Raw genomic sequence first — 25,514 nt, 5'->3', positions numbered from 1 at the left:
GAATACGCAACGCGCTAGACAAGGATAACAACTTCTATTCATATAGCTATCTCTTTCTAACTTGCTCGACCGGGTAGTTTAACATTGGACCATATGCAGCGTAAGCGTTCCAGTGTAAGAGTATAGAGTTCAGTGGAGCTGATTTGCATCGCGCAGGTGCACCGGAGAATGATCGCGAATAGACAAAGGCAAAAGCTAAGAATACAAGAAAAGATCGTATCGGGTACACGGCTGGAAAATCGTGACCGGTGTTGAATTTCTGCCCGGTTGAACGTTTTTCATCCGATCTCTGGTCATTTTTATTTTTATTGGAGCAAGAGGGGAAAAATGAAGGCAGCGTCGGTATACAGGTTTTTCTCGCTGGTTACTTACCTAGGTACTCGTAATGCTCGTAATAATACGTTAGTCTTGGTACCTCTAGTTTTCATATACGAAAGCCGCAACAGTCGTGAAAATAAATCCGATAATTGTGAGAAAAATTCTTAGTCTGGTGATTAATCTGAATGAGAAACGTTTTTTTATTCATTTTTTTTCAGCAGGGAAACCCCGCATAGATTGAGATAAAGCTGCTAAATAGCATCGTACTGGTTATTAAATTTATTACCGCAATTTTACCTGTTCTATTTTTGGTTTTTAAAAAAAAATTTCATAAATTTTTCGTGCACGAGATCTAACGATGATTTAATTTGAAATTTACGAACACCTGGCAATGATTATGCTGGCAAAAGGAGGCACCTCAAATTGCAGAAAAATTTTTGAACCAAACAAAACTAAATATTGAGAAAACATGCAAGAATACATCACTATTCAAAATTTGGCAAATTTTTGAACACCATGGGTCAAAAATGGAAAAAAAATCAGAATTTCATCAAATTGCCACAGAATGATGAAATTCAGCTCGTGCCCATTTTCGACCACCTTAAGGATTGATCGGAAACGGTATCAAACCGTTTTGAGCAGTTCTGGAGCCTCCAGCAGATTTTTGTGAGTTGAAATATTCATGCACAAAATTTTACCCAATAAAGTTGGAAAGCTATTTCAACATAAATTGAGTCGACTGCAGGTACTTTAATAGATTTTGAAGTAGGTCCGTTAATGCCAATTTTACGGAAATTTCTTAGAATTTCATCAGTTTTTGGTAATTTGAAATGATGGAAATGCTTTCGAGTGTTTTTATATAGTTTTTAGCATTTCACAATGTTTTTTGGAAATGTCACTGAATTATGTCAAATTTTTCTGCAATTATTGCATAGAACGTCAAAGAAAATTATTTTTTTTGAAGAGTGAACACCACGAAGGAATAGGTTGACGTGTAAAAAAATTATTTCCAAATGTTTTACAAATTTTCATATTTCAAAAATTTTTTCCAAATTTTGAAAAAAAAAATGCCAAATTGTGAAGTCCTATCCAAAGAAGGAAGGTTAATAGTCCGGCATATGACAACAGGAATAATTACACCCCCCCGCCGATCCTCTGGGACAACTTTTTTCTTGAAGGGGACACCCTAAGGGACATTTTAAAGCAAACTTGCCCAAAAAAAGTTGGCCTTACTTACATAATGGCGGCCATTTTGACTGACAGGCCAGTCGAAATTGCAGATTTTGCGTTTCAACATAGGACTTGCACGAAATTTTCCTAACTTTACAAAGGTAGATCGAAAGATCATGCAAATATTTATCACCTGTCAAAATTTCAAGTGCAAAAGTGCGTTTTTCGATTTTTGGTGAATTTTTGAAAATCCAATTTAGGCTAAAAATGAGGGGAAAAATCAAAATTTTACCAAATTGACTAAGAAAGCTGAACTTTGTGATATACCCTATTTTCGACATGTCAAATCGATTGAAAACGGTTTTAACCCGTTTTCAGCAGTTCTGGAGCCTCCAGCAGATTTTTGAAACTCGAAATTCCCACAAAATTCCATCAAATTGGAGTTGAAAAGCTGAAATTTATTCTAAAAACTAATTTCAATACGCTACGAAGTACTGCAGGTGAATTTCAAGTCGTTTTGGAGACTCCAGCGACTTTTTTGAAACTTACTGGAGCCTCCAGTAGATTTTTAAAACTTGAAATTTTCACAAAATTTGATCAAATGGAGATGGAAAGCTGCAATTTACTCTACACTCCAATTTTAACACCTTCTGAAGACGACTTCAGGTGGGTTCAAGTCATTTTATAGCCTCCAGCGACTTTTTTGAAACTTACTGGAGCCTCCAGTAGATTTTTGAAACTTGAAATTTTCACAAAATTTGATCAAATGGAGATGGAAAGCTGCAATTTACTGTACACACCAATTTTAACACCCTCTGAAGACGACTTCAGGTGGGTTCAAATCATTTTAGAGCCTCCGGCGACTTTTTTGAAAATTACTGGAACCTCCAGCAGATTTTTGAAACTCGAAATTCCCACAAAATTTCATCAAATTGGAGTTGAAAAGCTGAAATTTATTCTAAAAACTAATTTCAATACCCTACGAAATACTGCAGGTGAATTTCAAGTCGTTTTGGAGACTCCAGCGACTTTTTGAAAATTTCTGAAGCCTCCAGCAGATGTTTGAAATTTTAAATTTTCACAAAATGTCATCAAACTGAGATGGAAAGCTGAAATTTACTCTACACTCTAATTTTATCGCCCTCTGAAGACGACTTCTGGTGGGTTCAAGTCATTTTTGGGCCTCCAGCGACTTTTTTGAAAATTACGAGCCTCCAGCAGATTTTTGAAACTTTAAATTTTCAGAAAATTTCATCAAACTGAGACGGAAAGCTGAAATTTACTCTACACTCAAATTTTAACACCTTCTGAAGACGACTTCAGGTGGGTTCAAATCATTTTAGAGCCTCCGGCGACTTTTTTGAAAATTACTGGAGCCTCCAGTAGATTTTTGAAACTTGAAATTTCCTCAACATTAATTTATCAAATGGAGTATGCAAGCTAAAATTTACTTCGCAGACTACATGGTGGTTTCAAATGGTTTTGAAGCTTCCAGCTACTTTTGGGAAATTTCAATTTTCCAAAAAAATGCTATACAACCTTTCAAAAAGACGCTGGAGACTCCAAAACGACTTGAAATTCACCAGCAGTCAACTTCGTAGCGTATTGAAATTAGTTTTTAGAGTAAATTTCAGCTTTTCATGAAGAGCTCTATTATTTTTTTCACCAAAAAATGCGTTTAAAATTTTTGTTGCTAAAATTTGTTCTGTTTCGAAAGGTCGGTGCACCTTTCCTTTCTTTGGACATTGAACAATTGCTTGTAGAAAAAATCACTTTGAAAAATCTATGACTCAACTCACTTTTGAAGTAAAGATCTCCGTAAAACGTGTTTTTTTTTTTAAAAAATGACTTGACCCACTTTGGAATAGAGCTCTTCAATTCCAATTTGATGGAATTTTGTGGGAATTCCGAGTTTCAAAAATCTGTTGGAGGCTCCAGAGCTGCTCAAAACGGGTTAAAACCGTTTCCAATCGATTTGATATGTCGAAAATAGGGTGTATCCCAAATTTCAGCTTTCTTAGCCAATTTGGTGAAATTTTGATTTTTTCCCACATTTTTAAGTGCGTTTTTCGATTTTTGGTGAATTTTTAAAAATCAAATTTAGGTCAAAAATGAGAGAAAAAATCAAAATTTCACCAAATTGACCAAGAAAGCTGAAATTCGAGGTACACCCTATTTTCGACATGTTAAATCGATTGGAAACTGTTTCAAATCGTTTTTAGCAGTTCTGGAGCCTCCAGCAGATTTTTGAAACTCGAAATTCCCACAAAATGTCACCAAAATGGAGTAGGAAAGCTGAAATTTATTCTACAAACTGATTTCAATACGCTACGAAGTCAACTGCAGGGGGATTTCAAGTCGTTTGGAGCATCCGTCGATTTTTTGAAAATTACTGGAACCTCCAGTAGATTTTTGAAACTTTGAATTTCCTAAAAATTTCACCAATGGTGTTTTTTTGGAAAATTTGAAATTTTTAAGAAGTAGCTGGAAGCTTTAAAACTATTTGAAATCACCATGTAGTCGACTTCATATCGTATTGAAATTAGTTTGCGAAGTAAATTTTAGCTTGCCAACTTCATTTGGTAAAATGTTGCGAGAATTTGAGGTTTCAAAAATCTACTGGAGGCTCCAGTAGGTAATTTTCAAACAGTCGCTGGAGGCTCCAAAACGATTTGAACCCACCTGAAGTCGTCCTCAGAGGTTGTTAAAATTGGAGTGTAGAGAAAATTTCAGCTTAACATCTCCATTTGATGAAATTTTGTGAAAATTTAATATTTCAAAAACCTGATGAAGGCTCCAGGAATTTTCAAAAAGTCGCCGGAGGCTCCAAAACGACTTGAAATCCCCCTGAATTTGGTAAAATTTTGATTTTTTCCCCTCATTTTTAGCCAAAATTCGATTTTCAAAAATTCACCAAAAATCGAAAAACGCACTTCTTCACTTGAAATTTTGACAGGTGATAAATTTTTCCATGATCTTCCGATCTACCTTTGTAAAGTTTGAGAAATATCGTGCAAGTCCTATGTTGAAACGCAAAATCTGCAATTTCGACTGGCCTGTCAATCAAAATGGCCGCCATTTTGTAAGTAAGGCAACTTTTTTTTGGGCAAGTTTGCTTTAAAATGTTCCTTAGGGTGTCCCCTTCAAGAAAAAATGTGTCTCAGAGGATCGGTGGGGGGGGGTGCAATTACTCCTATTGTCATATGCCGGACTATAAGCATTCACCGAAAAATTCGAAATTTTTTTTACGTCTTATTGTTTGTGAAAATTTGTTATTGATGACCCACTATTTTGTGTCTAGTTGGTACGTATTTGAAAAGCCTAGAAAACCAGAACAAGTTGGAGAAATTTTCTCTGAAAGACTTCGCGCCCTTGTGAGCTTGAAAATATTTTTTTCCAAATTTTTAATCAAGTTGCATTTTTGAAATTGTAAAAAATGTTCAAATGGGCCTCGTTTGTCAAAATTATTGTCTGAGATTCGCTTCTTGTAATCTTCCCAGCGAGCCAAGATTCGTTTCTGTAGCTTTTTTTCCGATTCGATCTTGAAATTGCTCTTACTTCGCACTGTACTTATCATCATTTTAAAAATATTTTAAACGGTCTACCAACATGTAATTATATTCCTACAAAGGAACAACGCTGTCAGCAACAATGGCAAAAATCGTATCACTAATCTAAACATCAAGAAATACGATAAACGAAGGCTGGGAAAATAGCATAAGCTGGTGGGTCAAACACCAGCCGAGGAAAATCGCCGACGAATACCGAATCAATAGGTGTCGATTTGTTGACGAAATAAAGATCGAAAGGCGATATTTACAAATTAATTATTCAGCCGAGACAATGATTTCTTTGCAAAGCGTCGCGAATTTCTTTTGTATCGTTTATCGTTTTGTTTTGTTTTTCGCTAACGAGATGTACGCGCGAACACAAGCACTGAAATCTGCACGAGTTGAAGAATACCTATTCCATTATTCAAACTGCACATAAGACGATAAATCATCTCGAGATGGAATTTTTTTCCCCACTGGGATCGGAGCAAAGCCCTTTTCAGTGCGAAATAGACGAAGACTCGAGACAGTGTAACCCCGAAATTTTCCTAAAGCTTGCAAGTTCACGGTGCAATGATAATGAGCAATGCATCGTCGTCGATGTCTGGTTGATGATTGAGCAAAAAATTGATCGATTTTGATTCACTATTAAGTAAGTATATGCGTGTATTTTTTTTTTTTTTTTTTTGTAAAATCACGTTAAATCAGCGTGTCGTTGAGGTCGCGAGCGGCAGGATGGCGGATGGCGGAAGAGAAAAATATCATATTAATCGGATCGGAATCAAGATCGCGTCGAGTACGGTGCTGGCTTTTTCGTCAGATGGTCGTGCGTGCGAATCGTAGTTAATACTCGTAAGTAACCGGCATCGAGTGGCAAGTGGCGTGTACAAATACTACCTACTCGTACATACAAGTACGTAAACATACGAGTATCTGATAAAGTTTTGAACTTGTAGAAGGTGGGGATCTGTGGTAGTTTGGTGGTATTGCCCGTTGTCGGAGTCCAAGTCTTCGTGCATTTGGAAACAGTATCGAAGTGTCGTCGATCTGTATCCGCAACGATCAGCGAACCGGTGCAGTGTTTGATACTCGATTAGTCGAATTCGATCTTCTACAGTGGTCGTCGTGTTAGTGTGATTTTTGAATTCGCCATCGAATATCGTGCTGGGGTTTTGTTCGCGAAAGTCTCGAATAGAGTTGTGGTGAATTTTTTTAATTTTTTAAAATTTTTTTGAGAACTTTTTTACGAGTGGTTTATTTTTTTGAAAATATTACGTGAGTATTTTTGTATTGTTTTTTTTCTCAATTTTTTGGTACAATATTTCGTTGAAATTCGAATCTGGTGTGTTTTTTGCAGTAGTGATGTTTATTTTACGAGATATTTTGCTCGAATTATTTATGCGATGAACCTTATCAAATATTTTTTATTGTTTTTTTTCTCAGTGAGTGAAATTATCAATTATCATCGACCTAGATAAAAGCTCGAAACTTGTCATAAAATTGATAAAATTGACAATTTTGATTATTTTGATCGACTTTCACAGTCAGAGTCATCGTACTATCGGATTAAATTACGTGCATCGAGCTTTAGGCTACATTTATTCTCTAGCTAATCATTTTTTTTTCAAATATATTTCGGCTATTACGTAATCATTCGAATATCCAAGGTTGTCAAGTAACGAATTTGGCCTGCGGAAAAAACATGCAGATTCAAAATTTTCTCACGACTTTCGATTATTGTTTTTTTTTTTCACCGGAGTGACTGCTGAAATGTGACCCCCTAGAGTGATGAGATTTGAAGAATTTTAAGAGAGATTGAAATCATTTCGAGTGAGTTGCATGGGGTGTTGGGGAAAGAAGATGGGAAAATTATGCTACAGATGAAATTTTATTGCTGGGAGAGATAAGTTAATTGGACTGAGTGAATTTTCTGCAATTTTTTGCTGCCTTTTATTTTGTAGTAAGTACTGGAAAGTAATTTTAGAGCCGATCATCGCAATCATCACCATCACCATCTTTAGTTTGGGAATTTTCTGATCAAATGGTACAGAATTTGGCACGTGAGTGAAGGTCCCCAGTACAAATGCCCCCAATTTTTTCAAACATCTTGAAGAAAAAAATATTAATTAACGAGTGTATCCAAAAAGTCTTTTTTTTCGCTTAAGAAATGCTAAAAATTGTCTCTTTTTCGCTAAAATTTTTGCAGAAATTTCCAAAAATTTTGGTTTCTTGACTATAAAATGGAAAGAGCTTCGCTTTTTTGATAAAAAGTGCGGATAAGTAGACGTATGATTTTTTCGCCAATCGTTTATAAAAAGTTCTACTTTTTGCTAAAATTGTCAAATTGCTGATTTCTGAAAAAAATTACAAAAATATTCATTTTTTAATAAAATTGCAGTAAAATTTCACAATTTTTTCCAAAAATTACCCCAATGTTTCGCTTTTTTCCAAAAATGGCCAAAAGTATCACTTTTTTGACAATATTCTCAAATTAAAAAATTCTTTCGTTTTTTTCAAAAATTGACAAAAAATTTAACCTTTTAGCAAAATGGGAAAATGTTGTTTTTTTTTGCCAGAATTTGCCAGAAATTGTCAAAAAGTCCATCCTTTTGCCAAAATTTCTAGTCTCTGTTTTTCTAAAAATTGGATTTTTCGCCAGAAATTACAAATAAGTCAAGGTATTCTGACACTGTTCCTAAAAAAGTGGAAAAAAGTCTCGCTTATTTCGCCAAAATGTTGCGAAATAGTCCAAATTTTCATGAATTGGGGACCATTTTTTTGGTTATTTTTTCCGTATTAAAATGAATTGTTTTGCTCGCGTTTTTCGAGGTTTTTTGGTTACCTTATTTTTCATTTTTTTTTTTTTTTTGGAAAAGATCAAGTACGAGCTCGGATTTTGGGGCACTGAAGAGTCGAATCCAGAATATAAGTGAATATTTGAACTCAGCACCTCCCAAAACTTCTCAAAATTATGTACCAAATAGGTCATTTTGAATTTCTTGTTTGTTGAGGCATTGGTTGTTGGTGTGGAGGGGGGGGGAGGGTTAGAGGAATTAACCGGTTTAGGGTGTTTACAGTTTATTTCACATAATTTCTGCAATGTTCATGGTTCAGGATATTTTCAGAGCCATTGAAAAGGGTGGCCAGTGTCGAGACAAAAAACAAACTTGATATTTTTATTCAACCCTGTCAGAAATCTATTGAATGTTGAATTTTCAGCAAATTTTGGGGGTCATTCGTATTCAGTGCTTTCAAAAATCTAATCAACCGCTATAGTCAAACAATTGCTTCAATTTTCAGGAAATGGGGGGAGGGGCGTTGGAAGGACCAAAACAACATTTTTTGGCCAAAATTTGACTCCACCCCCCCTTCCCCTCCATCCTAAGTAAATATCATAGAGATATACCTATGTTTTTGGGAGTTTTTCAATTTTTCAAATCATGTAATTCTAAATTTTGGCATGTTTTTAAAAATTATTGAACTTTCAAAAATAACTCAACTTTGAATTTTTGAAATTTTAATGAATATTTTACGAATATTTGTGGATCTGCTTCGAAGTGCCTTTAAAACGAGGTAAGCATATTTTCTTCAAATTGGAGTAGTATCGAGCTATTAAATTCCAAATTTGGGCGTCAAGAGACATTTTAACTGCTGAAAAAAACAAACTCCATCCCACTTTACCTACCCCAAGGGAGGTTCGAGGGCCTTGGCGAATGATGGCGATTTTCTAATGTGAAGAATTGCAAAAATTTTAGTGAAATCGGAGGATGAGAGCCCAAAATCAGACTGATTTGACATAGAATGAGCCTCACAGGGACGTAGCGAAGTGGTTTTGCTGGGGGGGGGGGAAGATCCTAAGATTCCCAACTAATTTGACTGAGATTTCCCAACTTATTCGACTGAAAATTCCCAAATTGGATGAAAAAAGAGGGTATTTAAGTTACAAGTAGTGAGGGGATTGTATCACGACATTTTGTAGCCAAAAAATTGTAACTTTTCCGACTATAATCAAAATTTTAACGTGCTGAACACTCTGGTATTGAAAAATGTTGAAAAGCTAGTGGTTCTGTTCCGAAAGAAATGAAAAATTTTCATTTTTTATAAGCTTTGAATATTATGAGTATTTCTGAAATTTTTCTGTTTAATTTTCGTATTCTTAAAATTTTTTAAAGCAGCATTTTGAATGGCCCGAGCGAAACGAGGGCAGAAGTTTTGAAAAATTGATGATTTGAAAAGTAGAATTACTCGTACATCAATTTTCTCGTACATCAATTTTAATGAAAGAATTCGGTTTTTCTAATCTCAACATTTTTCAAATTCAATCATCGATTTTTTAAATATTTCAACTTTGTAGAAGAGAATCAATCCGAAAGCTTTAAAAAGTTTGTAGTTCGCAAAGTAGAACAACGTCAATTTTAATGCAAGAATTCGGGTTTTCTGATCTCAACTTTCTTTTAATTTTATCAATGGTTTTGTGAAATTCTTAATGTGAAAAAAAAAGAACTAAATTGGCCCAAGTGAAGCAATGGCAAAAGTTTTGGAAAATATGTGACTTGAAATGGAAAAGTAGAACATCAATTTTAATAAAAGAATACAGCTTTACTGGTCTCAATATTTTTGGTCCGAGCGAATCGAGGCTCAAAGCTCTGGAAAAAAGCAAAACAGTTGTAATGTTGATGTGAAAAGGCACAACAATTTTGCCCCAGCAAAGCGAGGGCAAAAATTTTTGAAAAAAATGTGAATTTTAATTGGGAAAATCATAGATTTAGAAACTAGTTTGGCTTCAAAAGTTGGGAAAGTTTTCAACTGTGATGACTGTAAAAAATTTTAATATTTGAAAACTTCAAAACTAAAATTCTTATTGTCGGAATTTTTGTATTTTCCCAACTTTTCTCAACTTTCGCGGAACACTGGGGGGCAGGCTGCCCCCTTAGCCCCCCTTCGCTTCGTTCCTGGACCCTCATACTGTTTCTATGCACCATCAAAATTTTCTAGGAAAACTACTTTCTCGTCACCGTGTAGATAAGGACATTTTTACATAGTAAGCTCAGCAAACAGACCAAAAATTCTCAATTTTTACTTGGAACGGTATTTTTAGCCTTTGTCTTATTTTCCTCTTCAAATTCTGAAATAAAATTTCAATAAATTTTCAAAAAAAATTTGCACTTCTGCTCTTTCTACAAATTTTTTGTTTTGTAAAAAATACTTACCTATAAAAAAATTATTGATTGCCAAAAATTTCCAAAATTTTCATTTTTTACTGATTTTTTTCTGAAATTCAAAATTCCAAAATCACATTAATTTTTTCGAAATCGAAAATTCGTTTCATTAGCCAAATTTTTGTAAAAAATGATGGCTATTGCGGTAGGCCCAACTTTGGATAAAAAGGTCGGGGGTCAAAAATTTTGATAGTTCTCGACGTTTTGAGCTCAAACTAGACGATTCCCGGTGTGTCAGATTTTATATATTTATATATTTATAAGTTTCAGCACTTTTCAGCACGATGGTGATTTTTACATTTTATGACCTGGAACCTGTTTTAATTGATCAAATAAGATCAAACTTGAGGAATGGAGTTCTTTTAGGACCTAGAATTGACCCCCGAAGTTTCAAGGGTCAAAGTTGAAAATTATAGAAAGGCCATTTTGGGGGGGGGCATAATATGGCCCCAAATGAACGAAAAGGGTCCAAAATCATACTATTGGTCAGTACTTCCATTGTGAACAACATATCCAAATTTCAGCTTCCTAGGTCATCCCCACCACATTTTAGGTGGGAAAAACCACATTTTACTCCTATTTTTGACCCCCCTCACCTCTAAAATTGATCTAGAAGGTCCAAATTTTCAGGATATAATGAGAGGGTGCCCCATGAGTGATTATTGCAGGTTTCAACCTTCCAACCCTATTTGACCTCTCTCCAGGGTCAAAAAGTGGAATTTTGGTCTATTTAACACATTTTTCAATTTTTCAGACAGCCTACAGCCCCTCCAAATTGACCTAGAGGGTCCAAATTCTCACAGTACATTGAGAGGATGTACCCGAAGTGCCTTTTGCATGATTCAACCTTCCAACCCCATTTCTACAGAAAGGTCATTTTTTTGGAGGGGCATAATATGACCCCAAATAGATGTAAAGGGTCCAAAATCATACCATTGGTCAGTACTCTCATTGTGATCAACATATCCAAATTTCAGCTTCTTAGGTCATTCCCACTCCCATTAAGGTGACAAAAACCACATTTGACCCCAGTTTTTGACCCCCTCACCTCAAAAATCGATCTAGAAGGTCCAAATTTTCAGCATACAGTGGGAGGGTGCCCTATGAGTGATTATTGCAGGTTTCCACCTTCCAACCCTATTTGACCTCTCTCCAGGGTCAAAAAAGTGGATTTTTTTGCTATGTTACGTGTTTTTCAATTTTTCAGACAGCCTGTAGCCCCTCCAAATTGACCTAGAGGGTCCAAATTTTCACAGTACTTTGGGAGAATGTATCCGAAGTGCCTTTTGCAGGTTTCAACCTTCCAACCCGATTTGACCTCTCTCCAGGGTCAAAAAAGTGGATTTTTTTGCTATTCTAAGCGTTTTCCAATTTTTCAGACAGCCTGTAGCCCCTCCAAATTGACCTAGAGGGTCCAAATTTTCACAGTACAATGGGAAGGTGTACCTGAAGTGCCTGTTACATGTTTCAACCTTCCAACCCTATTTGACCCCTATCCAGGGTCAAATGTGTTTTTCAACGTTTAGGGAAGCCTACAGCACTTCCAAATTTACCTAGAGAGTTCAAATTTTCACAGTACAATGGGAGGATGTACCCGAAGGCCCTTTTGCCGGTTTTAACCTTCCAATCCCATTTGACTGTTTCAGGGTCAAGACAGGTTTGCTACCATACTTTTTGCAGGAGGAAGAACAGAGTTGGGCGAAGTCCGAGAGGGGTGCAGGGGGGGACAGAGTTCCCCCCAAACATAGGCAAAGCACAGGAGCGAAGCGAGGGTGCAAGTAGTTCAAGAGCATAGATATGAACCCTAAACTGGATCGGAAGCTCGTGAAGCAAAAATTCTATTCACCTCCGGAGATAAGCCACGCCCTCCGTAGATATATTTGCATTCACCTCCGGAGAAATACACGATTTGCGATTGGCTGATTTTTCTGGCACAAAAATTTGGCTCTACGTAGCGGCAGACTGCTACTACTTTTTTTTAATTTTGTGGTGATGTGAAGTTTTTTTTACTCAATGAGCTGTCAGAGTTGTTTAATATTGTAAGAACGAGGAAAGAAAATGAGATGCTGTGTTCAAATTTTCCCTTTATGTGAACCTAGTGAAAATTTCGGAGGGGAAATTAGAAAAATTTTCAATGGTCTTTTTCATTTTCGTCTGCATCTTTAAATTTTTTCTTTAAAAATCAACATGACCATTTTGAGGACATTGAGGAAATTTTCATTTTCAAATTGAATAATAACTTGGTATGTTCAATTTTTGAAATTCTTCAGCTGCTGAAGTAAATTGGGGCTCTGATTATGGTGAATCACTTTTCAAAAGATCAAATTCGTTTCTGCATTGAAATGAAATCAATTTCTTCAAAACTCTCTCCCAACTTTGGCCTCATTTCGAATCGACGAAATCGTAGAAGGGGGAGGGGGGCTAGTAGGGTACTTGTCTCAATATAAGAAATCAATTCGTCCTTATAGTACTTATAAAGCGCCATTTGTTCGTACGCAATAAAAAGGAGGTATGGCGATGGCCCGACGAAGGATAAATTTCTCAAAGCTTGTTTAAAGCTGTTGTAAATAAGTTATCGATAATAACAACAAACGTACAAGTAATTTTCTTCTCTCGTAATAATAATTCTCGTATTCAACTCTGACTACAAAATATTCTTCCGTTTCAATATATGTAGTAGGTAACAACAACAATACGAGCATTTGTTGTTGATTTCTTTTTCAAACAAAGCTGTACTTTTTTTCACGCATTGTTCTCTCAGCGATCGATGGATCGACGAGTATATTGAGTTTATTATTAAATTAACCATAAATAGGCAGCCTAAGGAGCACCTTATATACTTTGAATGTATACAGTAGTATTCGATGGCTGTAGAAAGGAAACGAAAAATTACACCTAGTGCTAAGGACGATGTGAGGCGAAAAATTGCTAATACGAGCTGGTGTTACGCTTTGAAATAATTTCATGCGAGAGTACAAAAAAAAAAAAAAATGGGAGCGAGAGTAGGAGTGTTATGAATGGACAGCCTTGTCGAGAATTTCAAGAACGATATCCGATCTGCGTCACTCGGGTGGCAATTTCTCCAAACTTCCAGAAGCGTAACGTAAAAGGAAAAAGATAAAGCAGCCAGAACGAACGAATTCGGACGTAATTGATGTAAAATTACGAGTATCTTATTCCATTGATCCGCGATATCGACGAGTGCGATGGTCTATAAGTTAAACCTTGCGGCTGTATGACGAATACTTGCTACTCGAACTGTGATGCGAATGCCCAAGAAATTGGTCTAAATTGGAATGGAGATGGATGGAGGTGCGAATCAACGAGTAATTAGTGATCCCCAAACGTGCTCGTTTAATTAGGCCATCGTCCATCGTATCATATCGCGTATATAACGAAATGGCGAAAACTGGTTTATATACCATACGTACGATCTTATACGATGGTGAATCTGATAGCGAGCGACTCTCTGAACTCGACAGTTCGGGCGTTCGCGATTTGAAATGTTGACGAAAGCGAGCCAAGTGTAAGATGCGACGCTATGTCTATACGTAGAAAAAGTTGTTAGGATTAGAAAATTTTTTAAAGTGAAAATTTGTTTTTGTTTGACTACATTCCGAACATAATATGGAATATGGAACGATCTATGGGCGAATTCTGCGACTCGAGTGTGTGGTCGTCTATTGCTTGATCGGATGCTGCTCCCAATGATTTACTCGTCGTTTTTTTATCGCGATAAATGAAATAAATTCGACGTGTTTCTTCGAATTATTAATATTTTGATCGTCGAATCGTAAGAAAATTTAAAACTATGAATTGAAGATCGGATGTGTTGGTTTTTTTTTTCATTTCAAATTGTACGAAATAGTCGTAGGTAATTACATATTCATCAACTCATTTCGAAAATTTTTATCACGTGCATAAATTACTTATACCCTTTGAGCTGAGAGAGGATAAGAGGTCCGGTTTTTTCAAGTCCAGACATGTGCACACGTATTTAATTTATAATACGCTGATTTATTTTCTACTCAGGCTATCGTAAGCATACTTGGTTTAATTTTTTTTTTCAAAGGAGAGGGTTATTAATTAATTTGGCATATATCGACTTGCCACATAGTGACTGGTTAGGTCCAGTACCTTGTTGAATATTATTAATTTATTATTTATTGTTCGATGTTTATGTATTGCAGATATCTAATCGTCTGATTGGGTTATCGAAAGGTTGTGACACTGGGGAAAACCGACGAAGAACTAATTTACATCGAAAAGAACTACCTACTGTCCAGTCGGCAATTAATATTACAAAGTGCAGCAAAAGGTAAGATTTTTCATTTATTTGGAATCAACCTTTCTCGAATTATGCAGCCCTTTCGAAGTTTCGAAGGTGTGGGGTTCTTTGTTTAAAGAGGGGGTTGAGGCTCTGATGATGGGAGAAGTAGCTTGATTTCGTAAAAGTAGCAATAATGACCATAGAGAATTGGCACCACTGAGTTCCAAAATATATTTTTTAAAATATTTGAGCGTTTTGCCATATTCATTTGGTTGAATTTTTGCGATGTTTTGTCAATTTTCAGTTTATTTGAACTCTTTTGTTATTTTTTAAACGAATTTTTATAGCAATTTTCGGTAATTTTAATAACTGGAAGGTCGATTAATGTATTTTTTTTCAATAATTTCTGCATTTTTGACGAATTTTCAATTAATTTTGAATGTATTAATTTCGTGACGGTAATTTTCAATAATAATTTTTGATTAACTTACTTTTCATTAAAATTACCAGTTTTTTTTTTTTTTTTGAAAAAAGCTTTCAAAAATTTTAATTATTTCAAATCTTTTCTACCAGAAATTGCCAATGTGGGTTCCTTTTATTGAAATTATTCGTCTAATCGGGTGCTTTTTTCGATTTTGGTGAATTAAAAAAAAAAAATCAAATTTAGGATCAGAAATGGGGAAAAGCCAAAATTTTATCAAATCGACTTAGAAAGCTCAAATCTTTTTCCAATGAAGTTGGCAAACAAAAAATTCTCAATTGCCTAATTTTAACATGCTGATCAGTCGATTGGAAGTGGTTTCAAACTATTCTAGGGTCATTCCATGTCAACTCAACCAAAAAAAGGCGATTTTAAAAGTCATGTCTATCGATTTCGGTCAAATTTTTTTTACAATATATACCCACCCAGTAAGGAAGAACCCCGCAATTAGTTTGGTCCCAGCCCCCTCAGGTGGGGGGGGGGGGGAGCTTACATTATTTTCACATTGTCTCGAGGTACTCAACTTCAGCAGCCCATTCCTCCAAAACTGTGATACTTTGTTCAAAACTGATTTCACAGTTCGAAAGGGCATTGCATTTAGAACTTTTAAACATTTTGAAATTTTCAAAAGTTGAAATTTGAACTTTCAATTTGAAAGTTCAAATTTACAAATGACGCTGTAAGTGGGAGCTACCATTTAAAATTTTGAAAAAATTTCCATAGATGCACCTTTTGATGCTTTTTCGAAATATCCAAGTTTCGAGATGGGATTTCTCAATGGAGGGGGAGCACCCTTACCCCCAATTTTGGACGAAACTTTTGAAAGAAAATCTGGGGCATGTGGTATATCTAATTCTATGTTTTTGGTGACGCTGAATACGAATATGACGTCAGATTTTTGATAGGACCCCATCCACGGCCCCCAACAATTGTTTTGGACTTTTACCTATTGGGGGAGGTTCTGGAGGCCATGGGTGAAGTTGATTCGAAAAACTAAAGCAATATTCGTGTTCAGCGATATCGAAAACATACTATTTCATGTGTCACACGAATGTAACCATTTTGGGGGGTCAACCCCTTTGGGGAGGTGCTGGCCGCCTTGGACGGGCTCAATCAAAAATCTGACGTCATATTCGTGTTTAGCGTCACCAAAAACATACTATTTCATGTGTCACACGAACAAAACGCTTTTTTGAACTTTTACCTCCTTTGGAAAGGTGCTGGGGGCCGTGGATGGGGTCTTATCAATAATCTGACGTCATATTCGTGTTCAGCGTCACCAAAAACATAGAATTCGATACATCACATGCCCCAGATTTTGATTCGAAAGTTTCGCCCAAAATTGGGGGTAAGGGTGCTCCCCCTCCATTGAGAGATCCCATCTCGAAACTTGGATATTTCAAAAAAACATCAAAAGGTGCATCTATGGAAATTTTTTCAAAATTTTAAATGGTAGCTCCCACTTACAGCGCCATTTGTAAATTTGAACTTTCAATTTGAAAGTTCAAATTTCAACTTTTGAAAATTTCAAAATGTTTAAAAAGTTCTAAATGCAATGCCCTTTGGAACTGTGAAATCAGTTTTGAACGACGTATCATAGTTTTGGAGGAATGGGCTGCTGAAGTTGAGTACCTCGAGACAATCTGAAAATAATGAAAGCTCCCCCACCCGCCCCCTGAGGGGGCTGGGACCAAACTAATTGCGGGGTTCTTACTTACTGGGTGGGTATATATTGTAAAAAAAATTTGAGCGAAATCGATAGACATGACTTTCAAAATCGCCTTTTTTTGGTTGAGTTGACATGGAAATGACCCCGTGATCGTTTTTTTCATAAAACTGCGAAAAAGCCTCACTTTTTTTCCCAATAAATGCAAAAATGCCTGCTTCAATTTGTCAAAATTGTCTAACAATTTTTACTTTCTATCAAAAATTTTCAATAAGTCTTACTTTTAAGCTGAAAATTGCTAAAAAGTCTTGCCTTCTGCTGAAATTTTGAGCAAGTTTTGGGTTCGGCTAAAAATAGCAAAAAGTCTCGCCTTTAGTTGAAATTGCCAAATGAGAAAAATCTCATTTTTTTAAACCAAAAATTGTTAAAAATTTAGTTTTTTGGCAATTAATTTCGAAAAGTTAATTTTAAAAAAAATTGTTCAAAAAATCTCGCTTTTTCCGCAGAAATTGTTTAAAAGCCATGCCTTTTTCTGAAATTATCAAATTTTTACTTTTTGCTAAAAACTGACCGAAGTCGAAAAGTCTCATTTTTCAACGAAACATTGAGAAAAGGTCTGTTGTATTTTTCAACAAAAATTTTGAAAATTCTCACTTAAAAGACCTGATGTATCGCTTTTTCCTGAAATTTCCGAGAATAAATTTTTTTTTCACCAAAAATTTTCTAATAATGTCTCATTTTTTGCGGAAAATTTTAGAAAGGCCTCAGTTTTCTTCAAAAATCGAATATGTAGAAGCCTCGTTTTTTGCTGGAAGTTGCCAAAAAGTTGTCACAGTCTTGTGTTTTACAAAAAATTACAAGTTCCAAAAAGTCCTACTTTTTGCAAAAAATTGTTTCAAGTGTGAATCGAGTTTTTTTTTTTTTTTTTTCTAATAATGATCCTGCATTAAAAATTATTTGCTTATGTTTTACAGTTTTTGGTTACTTGAGTCATTTTTCTTTTTTTAAATTTGTTGAGCCTTCAAAAGGAATGTGGTAAACAAACTGGACACTTGGAAGGGCCCCCAAAATGCTGAGCACGCCCCTGAATACATCCCAGGATCTGAGCTTGTGAAAGGAAGTTGGGGAGCCCTCCATCCAGCAGTGGATTGAGAAAAAGACTGAAAAGAAAAGAAGAAATTCAGATTGGCTGTCTTTGAGACACCTTCGACAGATTGTTCACTGGACCAAAAAAATTTGTTCAATACTTTCATTTGATACTGATGATTCAGTTCTATTACTTTCAATTTTCTTAAAACTTAAATGATTCTGTCTTAAAAACCCCTTTGATAGATTGTTCACTCGATTCCAAAAAATTGTGCTTGATAATAATTTCATTTGACACTATGATTCAGTTCTATGCAGGTAGGTCAAGTGGTACTTTCAAATTTCTTAAAACGTAAATGATTCTCACATAAACATTCGAATGAAATTACGATAACGTAGTGAATACTGAGTAATTTTCGGATAACCCTAATACTCAATTTATCATACAAATATTTTTTGTACTAATTTTTAAAAAAATGACGAGTTTTCTAATCATCTTTATTTATTAAAACTGCAGCTCTATCGAGTAGCGATCTGGTTTTTTAAAACGACACGGATGGGTAATGTCGATAACGACATCATTAAAACAAAAACGCAAAAAAGAAAAAAAAAATTCATCGTATTATTAGTTCATAATATTTTTTACGAGTTTGTATTCGACTAGTTCTTATCGTAGTAAGAATCATCATCCATCTGGGGCAAATAATCTACATTTTGTACAAATTCGATACTCGCGAAGCGGAAAATTCGTCGACTTGATATTTTTTTTTTTTTTCGAAATTAATGACGAGCAGGTACTCGCACGTATGAAAATTTCGTACTTAGAGAGACCTACAGTACGTGCAATCAAGCTATTTCGCGTGTCTGCTGCGAAATTGTAAAAAAAAAATTCGATTCCCTTCGTCTGTTGAGCGCAATTAAAATTTTTTTATTGCTGTAATGCGTCACTTTTAGTGGTGAAAATTTAGACTTCGGTAATTGCTACGTGTGTTTGAAGTTGATGATGATGATATGATAATTTCGTGTTTTTTCCACCATCGTCGAGGGTTTCGATTAAGGCAACGGTGTTTTAATGAAGCGGAGAGGTGGAGTTATCGAGGTGTTTGTTTGTGAGAATTGTGGGAAAGGGAGGAAGGTGTTTGGGGATTCGTGTGCGATATAGAGTAGTAAATTTTTTAGAGTTGAAAATTGAAAAAAAAAATCGTACATGAATAAGTAAAGCACGAACAGACGAACACTGAACATTTAATTTGATTCTTGACGAGAGCAACGAGCTAATCTTATTCATAATATTTAATTATTTCTTTATTTCAAAGAGGCATCCAATAAATTGAGACCGATCGTTCACCATAGATTATACTTCATGCTCCTCACACGCTACTACCTTTCTCAAACAAACCGTTAAAAAATATTCCACGGTACTCGAATACCCCATAAATTGAATACAGTTACTGCATGTGGAAAATCAACTACCTATACGAGATATTGGATGCTGAGCGTGGCTCTGGCTGTGGCGCTCATCTGATCGCATCGAATAAGGTAAACTGGGTTGCGATGTCTAGTCGGCAACACGGAACCGACTCGTATACAAAATGACGTAATCGAGCACGCCGATCGATGAGGCGTAGTTGACCAAAGTCATCGAACCGATAGAATATACTCGACTTGAGTTCTTCTACGAGTAGTAGGCGCTTTCATCTATTTAATATCGATTAATAGTTTGTTTTGGAAGAGAATCGTTCGCTTTATTATACATCGAGTTAATTTGTTTACTACTAGTAACTGGTTCGACTTCACCGACAGAATTGGGAACGTGACGATGAACACGATGAGGATATCCCGTTGAGTTCAGATACAAAAAGGACGTCTTTTGTTGATTGCTTATGTACTCGTATACAATATACATGCAGAATTAATACATCGACATCGATGAGAGGGGGCTGCCATTCGATCATAGATCAACTACAGGGGTCGAGATTGTTCTTCAAAGTGGTGTTTTGCAGAGAAGGAGATACAGATATCGAATTTTCTAGGAAATCTAACCGCCGAATTGGTTTAGGTGGTGAGATTATTACAGGTATTTGGATGGAAAGAGGCTAAAAGAAATACTCGCGTCGAGTTTCGAAAGACGATAATTTGGGATCGAGGAAACGAGTTGATTAATCTTATTAGCGCGAGATTTTCTCAGAAGAAGAAGCTGGAAGATGATGTAAAAATGAATTACCAAATGGTTTATAGGATGAAATAATACTTTGATGTTACTTTTTAGACGGATTTCTCGAGAAAGTATATGAAAATCTATTGTCAGCATGGTGATTGCAAATGAAATAAGAATATCCCAGCCAGCAAAAATTTTTTCGAGCAGGGAATTTGAAGGTGGTCCCAAAATACATAACGAGTCTAAATTTCAAGTTTTTGGATTTTTTGAAATTTTTAAAAGTTTTTAATTGAACCCACTTTTTATGAAAAAATTCAAAATTTGATAAAATTGACGTAAAAGGCTGAAATTTAGTTTATGATTTTGTTTTCGACCTTCTAAGTCGATTGGCGATGGTTTCGAGCTGCTCTGAAAATTATAGCGAATTTTCGGATTTTCTAGTTTTTGAAAAAATGTCATAAATAGGGCCAAAATGAAATTGAGTAGGTACCCCATCAACTCGGATTCAGCGTCTTTGCGACCCTTCTGATAGAATTTGACGTATATTTTGAAAATACCTTTGAGCAAATACACATCCAAAATTGTTTCCATAAAAACTGGAAAATTGGAATAAGAAACACTCAAAGTCTTGGAAAGTTAATGGAATATTGAAAAACGATCATGAAATTAAGAAAATATTTACCAATTAAATCTCAAATTTCAATTAAAAAAAAAAAAAAAAAATACTCAAGCAACCAAAAAAGTTGTAAAACGTTGACAAAACTTTTCAATGCAGAATCATTATTAAAAAAAAAAAAAAAAACTCGATTCACACTTTAACAACTATTTTTTGTAAAAAACAGGACCTTTTGGAACTTGTAATTTTTCGTAAAACCCAAGATTGTGATAACGACTTTTTGGCAACTTCTGGCAAAACAACGAGATTTCTACATATCTTTGATTTTTGAGGAAAACTCGAGGCCTATCTACAATTTTCAGCAAAAAAAAGGTGAGAAATTATTGGAAAATTTTTGGAGAAAAGAGAATGTATTTTCGGCAATTTCAGGAAAAAAGCGATACTTGATGAAAATTTCAGCAAAAAACCGGGTTTTTTATGCAATAATGCCAAAAAGTGAGAATTTTTAAAATTTTTGTCGAAAAATACATCAGACCTTCAGATTTTTAGGAGTAATTGCACCCCCCTCCCCCGCCGATCCTCTGGGACAACTTTTTTCTTAAAGGGGACATCCTAAGGAACATTTTAAAGCAAACTTGCCAAAAAAAGTTGGCCTTACTTACAAAATGGCGGCCATTTTGATTGACAGGTCAGCCGAAATCGCAGATTTTGCGTTTCAACATAGGACTGGCACGAAATTTTTCAAACTTTACAAAGGTAGATCGAAAGATCATGCAAAAATTCATCACCTCTCAAAATTTCAAGTGCTAAAGTGCGTTTTTCGATTTTTGGTGAATTTTTGAAAATCTAATTTAGGCCAAAAATGAGGGAAAAAAATCAAAATTTTACCAAATTGAACGAGTAAGCTGAAATTTGGGATATACCCTATTTTCGACATGCTAAATCGATTGGAAAGTGTTTCAAAGCGTTTTGAGCAGTTCTGGAGCCTCCAGCAGATTTTTGAAACTTTAAATTTTCACAAAATTTCATCAAATGGAGATGGAAAGCTGAAATTTAAGTCATTTTGGGCCTCCAGCGACTTTTTTGAACATTACGAGCCTCCAGCAGATTTTTGAAACTTTAAATTTCCTCAACATTAATTTATCAAATGGAGTATGCAAGCTAAAATTTACTTCGCAGACTACATGGTGGTTTAAAATGATTTTGAAGCTTCGAGCTACCTTTAGGAAATTTCAATTTTCCAAAAAAATGCTATACAACCTTTCAAAAAGTCACTGGAGGCGCCAAAGCGACTTGAAATTCACCAGCAGTCAACTTCGTAGCGTTTTGAAATTAGTTTTCAGAGTAAATTTCAGCTTTACAACTCCAATTTCATGGAATTTTGTGGGAATTTCGAGTTTCAAAAATCTGCTGGAGGCTCCAGAACTGCTCAAAACGGTTTAAAACCGTTTCCAATCGATTTGACATGTCGAAAATAGGGTATATCCAAAATTTCAGCTTTCTTAGTCAATTTGGTAAAATTTTGATTTTTTCCCTCATTTTTAAGTGCGTTTTTCGATTTTTGGTGAATTTTTAAAAATCAAATTTAGGTCAAAACCGAGGGAAAAAATCAAAATTCCACCAAATTGACCAAGAAAGCTGAAATTCGGGGTACACCCTATTTTCGACATGCCAAATCGATTGGAAACTGTTTCAAATCGTTTTGAGCAGTTCTGGAGCCTCCAGCAGATTTTTGAAACTCGAAATTCCCACAAAATGTCACCAACATGGAGTAGGAAAGCTGAAATTTATTCTGCAAACTTATTTCAATACGCTACGAAGTGAACTGCAGGGGGATTTCAAGTCGTTTGAAGCATCCGTTGATTTTTTGAAAATTACTGTAGCCTCCAGTAGATTTTCGAAGCTTTAAATTTCCTAAAAATTTCACCAAACGGAGATGGAAAGTCAAAATTCATTTTTCAAACTAGAGGATTTCAAGTCGATTTGCAGCCTCCAGCCACTTTTTTAGAGGTCTTATGATTTTTTTGGAAAATTTGTCGAAATCGCAGATTATGCGTTTCAACATAGGACTTGCACGAAATTTTTCAAACCTTACAAAGGTAGATCGAAAGATCGTGCAAAAATTCATCACCTGTCAAAATTTCAAGTGCTAAAATGCGTTTTTCGATTTTTGGTGAATTTTTGAAAATCGAATTTAGGCCAAAAATGAGGGAAAAAATCAAAATTTTACCAAATTGACCAAGAAAGCTGAAATTTGGGATATACCCTATTCTCGACATGCCAACTCGATTGGAAACGGTCTTAACCCGTTTGGATCAGTTCTAAAGCCTCCAGCAGATTTTTGAAACTCGAAATTCCCACAAAATTCCATCAAATTGGAGTTGTAAAGCTAAAATTTATTCTGAAAACTAATTTCAATACGCTACGAAGTACTGCAGGCAAATTTCAAGTCGAAATTTCATCAAACTAAGATGGAGATTCGAAATTCATTCTGCAGACTAATTTCAATACGCTACGAAGTTGACTACTGGTGAATTTCAAGTCATTTTGGAGCCTCCAGCCACTTTTTGAAAAGTTGTATGACGTTTTTTTTGGAAAATTGAAATTTCCTAAAAGTAGCTGGAAGCTTCAAAACGATTTGAAACCAGCATGTAGTCTGCGAAGTAAATATTTCTGCTTACCAAATCCATTTGATAAAGTAATGTTGCGGGTATTTCAAGTTTCAAAAATCTACTGGAGGCTCCAGTATTTTTCAAAAAAGTCGCTGGAGGCACTAAAATGACTTGAACCCACCTGAAGTCATCTTCAGAGGGTGTTAAAATTGGAGTATAGAGTAAATTTCAGCTTTCCATCTCCATTTGATGAAATTTTGTGAAAACTTGAATTTTCAAAAATCTGCTGGAGGCTTCAGAAATTTTCAAAAAGTCGTTGGAGGCTCCAAAACTACTTGAAATTCACCTGCAGTAATTCGTAGCGTATTGAAATTAGTTTTTAGAATAAATTTCAGCTTTACAACTCCAATTTGATGGAATTTTGTGGGAATTTCGAGTTTCAAAAATCTGCTGGAGGCTCCAGAACTGCTCAAAACGGGTTGAAACCGTTTCCAATCGATTTGGAATGTCAAAAATAGGGTATATTCCTCAGCTTTCTAGGTCAATTTGGTAAAATTTTGATTTTTTCCCTCTTTTTTGGCCTAAATTCGATTTTCAAAAATTCACCAAAAATCGAAAAACGCACTTTAGCACTTGAAATTTTGACAGGCGATAAATTTTTGCATGATCTTTCGATCTACCTCTGTAAAGTTTGAAAAATTTCGTGCAAGTCCTATGTTAAAACGCAAAATCTGCGATTTCGGCTGACCTGTCAATCAAAATGGCCGCCATTTTGTAAGTAAGGCCAACTTTTTTTTTGCCAAGTTTGCTTTAAAATGTTTCTTAGGATGTCCCCTTTAAGAAAAAAGTTGTCCCCGAGGATCGGTGGGGGGTTGCAATTACTCCTATTGTCATATGCCGGACTATAAGGAATCCTGATTGTTCATCTGGTTCGGCTTTGCCAAGCTTTTCCATCAGCCTTGTGGTAATTATCCTTTATTAGGTTGAAGTGAGGATAATTTTAAATATCCAAACAAACTTTTTTTTGAGAACTGGAAAATCAGAAAATCTTCTGGAGGCTCCAGAACGCCTTGACACCTTCATCAATCAACTTGGAGGTTAAAAATGTGGTACATAAGACATAAGCAATATGAATTTCGAAAATTGGTTTCTGGAAATGAGTCATTTTTTTTGAAATGAACCAAATTTGAAATTTTCAAAATTCTCAAACAAAATTATAGCTGATAAAATTTGCGCTTATTGCACATTTTTGGGGTCTTCTTCAAATTCCTCTTTGTCAGGTGCAAGTTTTTTTGTTCCAATTTGGAATTGGAGTATTTTTGACCAAAACATAAACAATTATTGGTGATTCTTTGGATCCTGACTCGTGAGTGTGTTTGAATGGAAAAGAAAAAAAACTCGTAAAAATTGAAATTCAGGTTCGTAGGAGAAGTATCCTGACAAGTCGAGTGTTCGAAATTTGTTCACTATTTCATCATCTCAATATTCTAGAATAATCTCAAACAAATGCTCATGTCGGTATACCGAATAGATATTCACGATGTGCAGCTCGATCTGTAAAACTGATCAACATCTGAAAGACGAATTCTCGCACAGATTTCTAAATCACGTGGTTAACTAATGCGCGACTACCGGACTAGTATATGGCGTCAAATCGTATAAATTTCTACTCGAAGAATTGTGTTGAAAAAGATCAATCCGCGTAATGTTTTTTTAATATGCATGTACTCGAAAATTATATGCATGAATAAGCATTCCTACCTGTGTTGGTATCTCTACTATCTATGTATACCTGTACCATACAGGCGAAATTATCGGAACTAGTTTGACTGACTGACTGACTGACGATGACGCACATCAGCACGCTGTCTTCTTACGTGTGTTAAAATCTTTCGATATACGCCATTAAACGCATACTAAATTGGATCCCTGCCTAGAGAAACTGGTTCCTGTGGCGCTTGTGAAAATTCGATCATCGCGACGCGAAGCACGCGGCGGCGCATCTAGATAGATATCGATTTCGACGTATGTACTCGTACGAGTATTTAGTATGTAATGTTGAAGTGAAAAAAGGGTCAGAAGACGAGCGACAATAATTAATCGACTTATACTCGCGCATCTGTATTGGTTCGTATTGTTTGTAGTAAGTCATCAAACGCGTTTATTCGATTGATTTAATGGCCTGCGTGTTCTAAATGATCACGAGAAAGGAAATAAAAGCAAATTAATCACAATGCGAATTCCTAGAGCGGTTTTTAATCACCGAGCTCGCGACACTTTGGCTCGATGTACAGTATGATACGAAAGCATCGTTCGGTTGAGGTGGTTTTTGACTGAAAAAATACGTACGAAGTTCGACGAAGCCGG

General features: G+C 35.5%; 1 protein-coding gene across 3 annotated transcripts in view; it reads left to right on the top strand.

Moving 5' to 3' along the window:
* Positions 1-25,514, top strand: part of LOC135845551 (sodium-independent sulfate anion transporter-like) — a 122,444-nt gene that overhangs the window by 39,569 nt on the left and 57,361 nt on the right. For 2 of the 3 annotated variants that reach the window (XM_065364196.1, XM_065364187.1), the window contains exon 2: positions 14,449-14,576. The gene's annotated coding sequence lies outside the window, so the exon portion shown is untranslated. Of the gene's footprint in view, positions 1-5,848; positions 6,315-14,448; positions 14,577-25,514 lie in introns of those variants that run through there. The other variant, XM_065364179.1, reaches the window with a different exon arrangement.

The sequence above is a fragment of the Planococcus citri genome, chromosome 1 (genome assembly GCF_950023065.1).
Source record: "Planococcus citri chromosome 1, ihPlaCitr1.1, whole genome shotgun sequence".
Lineage (NCBI taxonomy): Eukaryota > Metazoa > Arthropoda > Insecta > Hemiptera > Pseudococcidae > Planococcus > Planococcus citri.
The sequence above is the reverse complement of the archived record's forward strand: the minus strand, read 5'-3'. Positions and strand labels throughout refer to the sequence as shown.